The 12,393-nt window shown below is 42.7% G+C and overlaps 1 protein-coding gene and 1 long non-coding RNA gene across 6 annotated transcripts in view; one reads left to right on the top strand and one right to left on the bottom strand.

The window, feature by feature from the left end:
* LOC145976652 (uncharacterized) overlaps nucleotides 1-12,393 on the bottom strand; it is a 193,622-nt gene that overhangs the window by 102,019 nt on the left and 79,210 nt on the right. The gene's annotated exons all lie outside the window — the stretch shown is intronic.
* Nucleotides 9,068-10,711, top strand: LOC145977058 (uncharacterized). The gene is made up of 3 exons (XR_014440400.1): nucleotides 9,068-10,114; nucleotides 10,245-10,372; nucleotides 10,470-10,711. It is a non-coding gene; the product is annotated as an uncharacterized LOC145977058 (long non-coding RNA).

The following is a 12,393-nucleotide window of genomic DNA, read 5'->3' as shown; positions in this document are numbered from 1 at the left end:
GCGACTTCCGCCACAAGAGTTAGACGATCTCGAGTTAATCTCGCGTAGAATCCCGGACGACAACGTGACGACGCTCAGGTATGCCCTTAGGTATCTAACGTCAGCGATAACTTCTGGAAACTTACACACTGAAAGTTACACATACAAGTCCTGAATATAAATAAGACGTTGTACAGAATCGGGAGCATTAACGCCGATACTCAATAATCAAATTTCTCTATAATATTTAAGAGACAATATGTCTCTTTTTTCGCTTCGAGGTATAACTTAATTTTAATTTGTATAAGAAACAATACATAATGCCATAAAATTTCTTTATAAATGCGAACGCACCGGATGACATTAATATTTCTAATTGCATATAAAAACGATCTAGATGCAAAGATTGTCTTGGAGCTGTGTCGTAGACGCGAAAGCTACGAGCTGTACGCCAGCAATCTACTTTTCCGAGAATCGTCCGCAGCGCGAGGGACTCGTTAATTTCGCACGCGTTAATTAATCGCCGTGGCTTCAGAAATTAATTGGCCCGGCCGCTCGCGATTTACGGGGAGGGTCCGCAGTCGACGAGAGATTTCGCCGGCTTTTCCAAGTCGCGGCTGGGTCCTTCGGTCATAAGACCCAGCTCGGACAGAGGGGGGCCTCTTGGCTGAAACATCGACGACATCGGCCGAGGATTCGATCGATATCGAGGCTCTTTTACTCCCGCGGCGCGTTTCGTCGCTCCGGTTTCTCTACATCGTCCCCCGGTGCGCTATCAATCGTCGGGATTCCGCGGACGTTCACCCACGCCGAGGGCCTCATTAGAGGTGGTTCGACACGGATAAACGCGCGCGGAAGCAAAGGACGGAATCCTCGCGTCTTTCCTGCGGGAGTAAGTTCCGCAATCCCGAAGAAGCCGCCGCGAATCCGCGGGGCCTGAGAGCACCTCTCTCTCCTCCGGTCTCTCGAGGCATATTGAGTTACCCGTGGCGGTGATCTCAAACGAACGGGCAAATTTACGTTCGCAGGAGGTATTCTTTATTTTCTCCCTCCCAGGATTCTTCGTGTAGCGAACGCTGCCGCTGTTTACCCCGCTCTCGGTAATCGAAATCGGTTTACAGGACGCGGGTGACAGAACAGTGGGTGGAAAGTGGTGCGACCACTCGCTGCGAGAACAAGCCCCGAGATCAGATTCCGAGTTTGCGATAAACGGCGAAGAAGTTTTAAGGGATGCAATGCTGGGGTTAATGAACCTCGCAAGAAATGCACATCTCATTTCGATCGTTATCTCATCTAAGGAAGCAAAATGCTTGCTGGCGGTTTGTTTATAAGATGTTTCAGGTGCTCCGAATTTTACTTTAATTAGACATTTCTTGATAATGTCTCGAAATAATTTCTTCTTTTTACCTAAAGTATAAATCGTTCGATAATTCTCGAAGAATAAGCTTCATCCTTTTAGCGATGAATATTTGTGGAAACACATTATGTAATATTCGTGTTTGTTCTTCAAGTTTTACTTGGTAGCGATTAAGAGTGTCACGCAGTGCGCAAGAGAATGATACGAAGCGACATGATTATAATTTTCGCGATACAGTAGATGCAGACAGTCGGTGCACAGCCCTGTATGTGAAAATCAGTATTAACAGAGTGCATCCGAGCGGATCGTTCTCTGCCTCTCTTTCTCGAGAGATGCTTTCTCACAGCGGATACATATTGAAATAAGTGCTCGTCGAACCACGGAAAATGTTTGGTCAAGATAGAAAATAGCGCTCATTCCTATGTATCATTCCCAAGCGAAGTTGGAGCGAAAATAGTCTTCCACGAATAGTTATATAAGTATAATAATCATACGTCTAATATATAAAATTAAAACGGGATACGATAAGCAATTGTAGTAACAAGTAAGTTTGACAAGTTATATTTATTATTATTATCAGAACGATGTTTGCACCGTGAATATTCTTATCCTATCCGTTTTCTACCGATGTATATTAAGCTTCGTTTTTATAGATTACTATATTTCATCATCGTAATTATTATATTATAAAATCTGTGTTTATTTTATTTTACAATATTCGAAAATATTCGAATTTAATGTCTCAGTAATAAATAAATATTATTTTCGTTATTATCAGTACGATGTTACGTACCATAAATATTCTTATCCTATCTGTTTTCTAATGATCTATGTTGGTCCTCACTTTTATAGCTTATTATCTTTCATCATTACAATTATTATCATATTTTTTATTTTATTTTATAATACTCGAAACTATTTGGGATCAATGCCTCGGTAATAATAATAATAAATAAATTTTACAAATTATATTTGTCATTATTCAATACGATGTTTACACGGTATTTGTACGTGAATATATTTCTATCCGTTTTCACCAATTTATTAATTTTCATTTTTATCTTCAGATTATATTTCACCGTTGCAATTATTATTATATTGCAATCTGTGTATGTTATTCTACAATTTTTAATTTTATTTTACAATCCTCGAAAGTATTCGCATCTAATGCCTCGGCGTATGCTAATGATCTCGTTAAACGCCATCCGCGTCGTATTGCGACGCCGAGGAGGCGGATTGCGTAAAAGGCGCAATGTGTCGTGCGAGAAAATCCATGGAATTGCGCGCGGATGCATAAATTCAATCGGTTGACAAAAATCGCGTGACATCTCCGCAAATATCAATGGTCATGTCGGCTCTCCCACGGTCGGCGGAGTAACGTTGTTGCGTGTGTATAAAGGCAGCGCGAGCAACAACGTGAGCAAAGCGAGAGAGTTTCTATGCCGCGATTTCTTGCGCGCGCGCCACAGACACATCATTTACATCCTGTGTGTCACGTTATCTTTTCCTATCCCACTTCGTCTCGTGTAAAAGCTGAAGTTTGCAAAGTGCACGCGGTCAGACACATCCCCGGCGCTGGAAGTTCCCCCATTGGAAATGTCATGACAGACTCCGCGAAGAGGTTGGCGCGAATCAAGAAAGAAGGAACGACGGCGTCTCGTCCTCTCGTCTCGGGATAAAAAGACGGAAGTTTACGTTATGTATTTTCGGCGCACGTGCGAATATTTCACGTCTCCTTTTCGCGAGAGAGAGAGAGAGCGATAGGCACGCGTTTCAATATTAAAATCATTTCCTGAAAGATTTCTCGCTCTCTTCCCTTCTCTCTCTTTCTTCTTTCGTCTCACTATCGCTCTATTGCACAGAACTGACTCATACGCGCGAGAACGTTACACAATATATCGATCCTCGCGCGATGCAATTAAATACTCGTAATATGCAACAATTTATATTAACCTACCGTTGCACAGCCGATCGCAACAAATCGAACGGAATTTCACGGTTCCGTGGAGTCGCGGCGCGATATTGCCAGACAAGTAGAAATACTTTCACGAGATCTCGCACGCGCGCATAAGGGATTTTTTTCTCTTTCTCTTGCGTTTTATTAATTAGACCCGATCGGCTAATTTTTCGCCGTCTTTTGCGCAACTTGCCCGGACGTGAATTTCATCGTTTCGCCTCGCCCAAAGTCCCGTTAATCGCCGAGGAATTGTCGCGATCCTTCCCGTCCATTAAATACGATCGAGCAAACATGCACGTGTTTGCGAAATAGAGCCTGTTTAACGAAGCGTTTTATCAAGTGAGCAGAGTAAAGTATTTAATTTGAACTTATCAATGCATCGCATAAATAATGGAATCACTAAATCAAGATTTCTCTTCCCGTGATTTAAAAAAAATTCATTAGCAATTAGGATATTTGTGTAGAAAGAAAGCGAGGGAGGGAACTCGATTTCTCGTTACTCTGAAAAAAATCTCGTGAGATTATAAAGAGAAGTACAAATAGCTATCATAAAGACCATAAGAGGATAAGACAAGAGTACATTAATAAGCAAAAAGTTCTAAGAGAGTAGAAAAAGTCAGAAGTAATTCGACTTAAATAAGCCATTAAGTATCTCATTGAATTAAAAAATTCAACAAAGTTCAGCTTTGAACTATAATGAATGAAAAAGATCTTAAAATTTCGCAGTATATCCAACGAAATATTCATTTAAATGTTTAATTTTACAAGTTATTTTTAATTTTTTACAATATCCATTAAAATCAAAATCACATAGATCTACTCTAAATTATAATTTGACGTTTGACGTTTCCTTTCATAATGACAAGGTGTTCGCGCTGGAAATGATACGTGAAGCAAACTCGATCAGTTTTTTCGAGCGAAAGTGCTCCAAGATTCGTTGCACTTTCTCGAAGCTAGAAGACGCGGAAAATCGTCGATAAAATGCGTGTCGCATTATGCGTACCCGACTCGAGCAAGTTGTACTCGCCGGAGAGACGTCTTCATCTCGCGTGTCACGTGTGCGTAGAGAGCCGCGATGTAGGAATTAGAGAAGCCTCCATCTTCCTCTCTCTTTCTCCCTTTTCGTTTCATTTTACGCATGTCCACCTCGTGGCTCTTGTTAACATATTTTTGCTCCTCGCGAGGAGGAACGTTTCGCTCTATACCCGGTGCATTGCATGCGAACGAGCACGCACGGTCACGTACGGTCACGCACGGTCTCTCACGCACTCACGCGGGCCGATACACATGCCATACATCAAGGAGTGCATCCCGCGCTCTGGAGAACATGGAGATGAGAAAGGAAGAGGGGAGGAGGGCTCTTCTCTTCCCTCGAGAGACTAATTTCGTTTCGCCGAGACGAAAGTTTGCACGCGCGACGACGCCTACGGCGCTGACGGTTCGATGACAAATCGCGCAATTTAGTGACACTAACGCGTGGCGAGTAATTCGAACGAAGAGATGCGACCAGGAGACACTGGGCTGAGAAGGAGAGAGAGACGGAGGAACAGAGACACCGCGCGCTTTCGAGAAATATTGCATCGGCCGGCCCGCGGCGATATATCACGCGCTCTCGAGATTAAAGTTTGCATGGTATTGCTTTTAACGTTATGTTCATAAATTGCTTCGATTTTTAACGAGCCCCCGTGGCCGGGGCCGAGCGGGGCTATCGGTGCGCGCGTAGCGAGATTCTTTACGGGGAATTAAAAAACGCGCCGGTAATTTAATTGCGCGAATATGCGAGGCTCGTTTTCTCCTTCTCTCTCGTATCGCGGGTGAATTTTTCATGTCGCATATTTTCGGCGAAAAATTTCGACGCTTTCTTCCCAGTCAGCTGTTCGGTCGCGCGTTCATTCCGCACCGGTTCATGTGAGATCGGTAAAAAACAAGTCGGGTAATAAATTACCTTCTTCAATGAAAGATAACGGAAATGATAAGTAGGAAAGACAACTTATCGCTTCACTTGTCCTACTTTCATCATGTGCATCTGCAGCATCATAAAGACTGTTGTTTTATGTGCTATAATAGTTAGAGTGAATTTCAAATAAACAATTAAATTGAGTAGAAAGAAAATTGAATGTACCAATATCTACTCGTCCATTAGTTACTCAACTCAGCTCTATTAATCCTGTGTATCAACCGGGAAATTAAAAAAAGCTATCTTTAGTCATTAACGCTTTCGATCAATTTGTAAGAAAATTTCATCGATCGATTATATATCGCTTGGCAACGCGGAGAATAACAATTACAATTTTTTCAGTATTATACTTTCTCGAGCGGTAGGAAAGGTCGTGATTTAGACTAGAAAAGAAGAGCAAATAATACTAAATGTAATACAAAGAGAGAGAAAATTTCCTTAATTACAGTTTAGTTATAATTGCAGTTAATTACAGTGTCAACAACGTCAAATACATCGGTGAAACCGGCCATTAAGGCACTCGGAGATTCTTTCTTCTCCTGCCGTCGACGGTGCGGGTTCGCCGAGGTCACCGGACCGACTTTCTCCATGGCGTCTGACCATCGATAGAGCGGCCACGAGATCGATAATAATCAGGCCGATGCTTAATTGTCCGCCGAACGCTCGTAACCGGGGCACTTAAGTGTTTGGCGATGCACGGCTGTTAAAAGCGCCGCGTGAACTTTGAGGAAGAATGAGAGACGAATAAAGCGTCGATGTAAGAGCAGTCTTTTTTCGGTTGCGAAAGCCGTTCGCGCTTCATTAGCGATAACAATGGACGAGAGGTCTCGTCGAGCGATTAAGTGACGCAACGCGTGTCGGGGAGTAATGGCTAATTGACGCCGCGCGTATCGACGGCGTCGTTAATCCGACGAAAATCCATTGTCGACTTTTAATTGCGAAGCGTGTGACGTAACCGGAGACGTGGAAAAATTCAATCTGCATAGACCGGTTCTCGTTTCCTCGCCTGGCGCGAAACTACCACGCGCGTAATCTTAACGCGATGATTGCGGGGCGATTCCAATTTTATTTATACGCGCGCGATCGAAATCAGAATCCGCTGCGGATTCTGATAAATACCGTTGTCCGAGATATCGGCGCTTTATTTTCCACGACGGAGGCGAGAAGGGATTGTTCTCGCTTCCCGCGACTTCAGGCCGGCTCGCTTTGTGATTCATGGCGACCGATTAAAAGTCGGTAGCGGTTAATTAATTCGTAAATCAATGGCTATCGAAGCCAGGTAAAATTCCAGCGAGCTCTCGGTTAACGCCTCGACCGGGCCACACCTGCGCAGGAGAAACGAGAAGCGTTTCCTCGTTCGGACACACGTGCCTACTTTATTCAAGTGTGTGCGGGCGACGTCGTCCCGGAGTATCCTTTATCTCGCGCGAACTCTACGTGGCACTATCCTTTTACGGAGTCGGCGGATATCGCGGGGAATAGCGCATGGTAGGCGTGTGTAGGAACGACGTCTTACGACCACCGCGAATGCATCTTTACGAGCAATATACGATCGGGTGACTCTCTTAGGTAATTTATGTAACGTAACGCAATATAACGCGCGCAAAAGCGGCGTGCATTCCTTTCTGCGGTATAATCGCTCCGATAGAAAAAGCCGACGTTGTGTTCCCCGCGAATGTCATACTCGACAACCAATCATTTACTTCTAATTAGAAACACGGACACATATCAGATTAAATCGCGTTTCTTACATTTTGTTTTTTAATTGAACCAATAACTTGAAAAAGGAGGAAATTTTCTGCCAAGTGGATAACTGCTACGCTCTACATGCATGTGCTACTTAAACGCACAATTTTTTTTTTTTTTAGTATCAGATATATTCGACAAGATTTAATGTTTTAAAACTAACATATTTCTTATACCATTGCACTTATAAAAGTGTTGTGTAAATAATTTAATACGTCGGATTGCGAACGTTTCTAGATTTACGTAATAAAAATGGAACGTACATGACTCACTTCTCAATTTCTATTCAACTATAATTCGATAGACACCTATCGCTTTCTTCTTTCAAGGTGAAAATCTCAATCGGACGACGAGCTGTCTAACAGATACATGCGGCAAAATTCCGTTAGAGACAGAGGGTATCTCACGAGCTCTATTAATATGTATGATTGGCCGGCCACAATCATGTAGGACGATAGATTTCCGCGGGGCATTTGCGAAATATGTTGCAGAGCAGGGGCAGATGTTGCCCGGTCCGTGTCACCGCATAAATCGCAAAACGCCGCCAATTAGTCGAGCCCACCAATTACACGACGTGAAATTAGAAACCGCCAATGCCAATGTCGATGCTTGTACTGCCGTTGATCTATCGTGAATCCTATTATGCTCCCGTCAAACGTACGCCGCGGTGTCGGTGAATGATATATTTTTTTCAAGCAGCATGTGGGACCCAACGAACGGGAAACCATTGTGAGAAACGCGCATTGAAAACTCGTATATATGTAATAATGATAACGTGAATATAACGTGTAATTCTCTTTTATCTTCCATTTGCACCAGGTATTGTTTTTGAGATAAAAGGTATCAACAATGCAGATGAAATATCTGGCAAAGAATATCGACATAAATCAGTTTCTACTTTATTCCTTTTAATTTAATTGCAATTTAAACAAAATACATCATATGTGTGTTATAATGATCCATAATAATATCGTTCTCGTATCATTGATATAAAAAGCGAGAGAGGGTTCCTAAGAAAAAAATATAAAAAAGGCGAATAATATAGATATAAAATAATATGTAAAATAATATCATTCTCATATCATTGATAAAAAGCGAGAGGGAAGATTTCTAAAAAAAAAAATACAAAAAAATAAATAATACAGATATAAAATAATATGTTTACGTGAAAAGCTCTTCCTTTGTCTTTTAGAGAAGACTAGGCGTTTAAAAAAGATTTTCTGACATAATTCCATGTTGGAAAAAGTTTCTGAAATATTTTGGATCCAAGCATATTATTATTTCCGGATAATAATAAGATTGTTGAGATTTATTCTGTTATTATTATCCTTACGACTTATGCTTTACGGGATGTGACGCGCGACTGTTACTTCCCTTCTTAATACGATAACCGTCTCCGCGAAATTCCATCGTCCTATAGCGCCCACCCAGCTTGCGGTACCGACATTCCCCGGCGCCCATTGATGCGACGTCGAATAGAGTGACGCTATCACGCCGCGAGGTAAACCGTACGTTGCACGCGGAAGAACGGGTGACGTGTCAGTCGATATGATCGCGAATGGCAAGGATTGTAAGAGGAAATGGAGAAAGAGGAGTAGAACAAGAAAGAACGAAGACGTGCCAGGAAAAGCGAGAATTGGACAAAGCTGAAATGAAAGGAGAGGAAATAAAGGAGGAGAAAGGAGAGCGCGAAAGAGCAAGAAAGAGGGAGATAGACAGAGAAAGCGTGGAACCTTCGCGAGATGTGGTGGCAGGCAGGTGAGCGGGCGTGCGCGTTTCACGTTGGCATACGCTAATGGCGATATCTTACAGAGAAAGGGGGAGGAGAGAGAAAGAGAGCGATTCCTTGGAGCTGAGCGAAGGAGAGAAAGGACGAGACAAGACGAGGAAGGACTCGCCCCGAAGAAAAGAGTCACCGGGTACGTTATACCGGCAACAGCCCTCTTATTCTTAGCGCCAGAGGCTCGGGCGAGATACCCGGGCCGAGACGAGAGAGGATATACGGAGGAGCGCAGGACGAGCACACCCACCTACGATGGGCCGAGCAACGATATATTACTCGCGCGCCTCGTGACACCTCACCTGCCGGCTCTCTGCCTCTCTCTTCCGTTTCTCCTTCTGCCGGCTTGTCGACCTCCCCGTTTCTCCTTCTCTCTCTTACCGCGTTGTCTCGGTTCGCGTTTCCTCGTGGGTGGATCGCAGCCCGCGGCTACGTCCGCAACCGCGGAACAAAGTGCGTCCGCGGAGCTAACAGTTCACCACTGTAGCGATCATAAAACGCCGCTTATTCCGATCGACTTTGGTTCCCGGAAATCGGCGACGTGTGTATAATTGGATTATATGACCCGTACGTCCTCTGTTGCCGGAAGTCTGTCAATTTATAGAAATCAAAATTATATGTATATGTGTACGTATGAATGACAATCGAGTCTAATCGTAAGATAAATGTTAATTTGGAAAATTTAAAAGAATCTTTGGAGTCAGTCCCCGATTCATCTTATGTATCTTGGCATAAAGATCTACGTACGATGATCCACGTAATGATTGATGACGAATGGTTGATATTTTATCAACTGGGGAAAAATAAAATGAAAGCGTACAATGTTCGCAACGAGCTCGCAAACAGATTCAATCACTCCTCAGCATATATATCCTGTAATATATACTATAATATAATATATACTATATGCCATATATATTATATATATAATACTCTTATGCACGCGCCGCGATGTTCTTGAGGCCGCAGTTTTATTTACAGATGACCAAATGCAGATGAAGAAAATAGAAACGGAATTCCATAACTCTTGCTATTAATAATTTCCGCAAAATTTTGGACGACGTGAATTGAAAGATACTCGCCTCGCGAATTGGGTCGACGCTTTTAGTTCTGTTGGAATATCGGAGAGAAACCTGACGCACTGCGAATGGATACTCTTTACCTTCCACAGTCACTAATATCCTTACAGTATTGCAGTCTCATCGAGGAGGCTAACGTTGCGCAATGTTTTCCGCCGAACACCTACTTTCTCGGAGTGATAAAACGGATGAATTATTAATGACGTTAATGACCGCGCGCGACGTCTGTCACCATTTGATAAGGCAAGCACGAGTCTCGGTGAGAGTCCCTTCGTTTCTCTCCACCGATTCATAGTGAAGTATTTTCACGAGGATATGAAAGAGGGAAATTGAATATACATACTAATAAAATCTTCGTATAATAGCTTCTTAACAATAATATCTTACAGAAACTCCTGCCAGTTCCAAAAACTGTTCTAACAGAAATCAGCGACTAAAAAATATTAGATATATAAAAATTTTGCCATGAAAGACAATCTGAAAGAAATACTGATAATTGCATACTATTAAAGTTGTGGTAAGTATACATTCTTATATAACTTTATATAACTATTATAACTCGGGGCTCTCAAGCGCAATGTTTATAACGCGGTTTCCTCTTTCTTCTCCCACAGCCGCAATTTTATCGTCCACGACGTAATGTCACCTTCGCCGCATTCCGTCGCGCAAAGTCGAAATTCCGCGGCTGCGAAGGAAGAGGCGGGGTATGAGAAGCCGGCGACATTTAACTCGGCAATCGGTAGGACACCTGTGACATTTCATTGAGTGCCGCTCGACCGCGCTCGGCAAGGGAGAAAGCAACGCGAATACGACGGGAATAAATAAAAAGGAGAAGGATGTCGCCAGAGAGAGCAAAGCGCCCAGCGAGAGAAGCTGATGGAAGCGGAAGAAAAAAATCCCAGGTCTTGAGAGAGGCAGGAAGAGAGAGAGAGAGGAGGAGAGAGAGAGGAGAGGAGAGAGAGAGAGAGAGAGAGAGAGAGAGAGAGAGAGGGAGAGAGAGAGAGAGGAGAGAGGAGGTGAGAGAGAGAGAGAGAGAGAGAGAGAGAGAGAGAGAGAGAGAGAGAGAGAGAGAGAGAGAGAGAGAGAGAGAGAGAAGAGAGGAGAGAGAGAGAGAGAGAGAGAGAGAGAGAGAGAGAGAGAGAGAGAGAGAGAGAGAGAGAGAGAGAGAGAGAGAGAGAGAGAGAGAGAGAGAGAGAGAGAGAGAGAGAGAGAGAGAGAGAGAGAGAGAGAGAGAGAGAGAGAGAGAGAGAGAGAGAGAGAGAGAGAGAGAGAGAGAGAGAGAAGCACGCCGGCGCTCACACGGCGCAAAGTGGATTCATTATGCGGTGGTCCGCGGAATCCCGCATTTGCATTGCGGTAGCAGTCGCGGCTGTATACAAGGAGGACGTGGACATTAGTCCGCGTCCTCGGATGCCGCGGCGCGCATTTAACATCGGTAACGGTCCGCGAATCGCCACGTTCGCCGCGTTTGCCGCTGACTGCGAGAACGCTCGACCCAAGTTTCCGGATGACGCGAATACGAACGATCAATGCTCAGTTTGTAATCCGATGAGCAATTGTTGACAATTAAAATAATTAACTTTTTTTTACTCCGTACATCATCTTTGACCAATGTTTTCATCAAGCGATATACTTTGAGCTTAATATATTTGTAATAAAAATTTTACAGCAAATTATTTCGCAAATTTATTATTCTAGCATTTATTTAGAAGGATCAAAGAGGCGTATGAATTTTTTCAGATTTTTTCAACATTTTTATCCTTTGAAAAATACAAAAATGACTCTTATACACTTTGAAGGTACCAAAAATAACAATACAATGTAAGGACTGTTACAAGAAAAATAGTTTAAATAAATAAAAATTAATTTTTAAACATTTAAATAGCGACGTTTCACTCTTATTGAATCATCTGTAGCAAAATCCAACTTTATCGGATGTGATCGAAAATTGCATGATTGAAAATATCCTCTATGTAAATAATAAATAAATGAGATCGCTGAAGCGCGATTCACGTTTCCAAAATGTTAATTAAATTTGTGGGCAAATTTGATCCAGTTTAACGCAATTAAAATTTTTCAAGCGCATTACGTTACGTATTAAATGTAATATATTTGTATTCAATTTTGTGCGGGCCGCGGGTGTGTTTAATACATCGCTTCGTGAATTTTAAATCGCGTCGCTGCATATTTTAAGTCAGATTTGGTTAACCGTAATTGACTTTCTGCGCGGTATTAGTTTCAGCAATAATTTCGTGCTATTAATTTAATGGCATGTTCAACAATGGCCGATTTCACACGGCTCGAGCGTAAACACCCACCTTCGTCCGGCCGTGCATAACGAGTATGTATGCATACTTCCGACACGCACACGTGAATCGCATAAAAGTATCGGATCTCCGCGGATTACGCGTTAATTTAATCGATCCCCCATAAACTCGTATTAATACTTAAATATCGCGATCTCAATCAATCACCGCTCTATTATCAATTACGCTAACTATGCCGTAACACGTTAATGATGCAAGAAATCGATACCGC

Source organism: Camponotus vicinus, unplaced genomic scaffold (genome assembly GCF_025532165.1).
Source record: "Camponotus vicinus isolate PSW18456_S1 unplaced genomic scaffold, iyCamVici1.0 SCAF_9, whole genome shotgun sequence".
Classification (NCBI taxonomy): Eukaryota; Metazoa; Arthropoda; class Insecta; order Hymenoptera; family Formicidae; genus Camponotus; species Camponotus vicinus.
The sequence above is the reverse complement of the archived record's forward strand: the minus strand, read 5'-3'. Positions and strand labels throughout refer to the sequence as shown.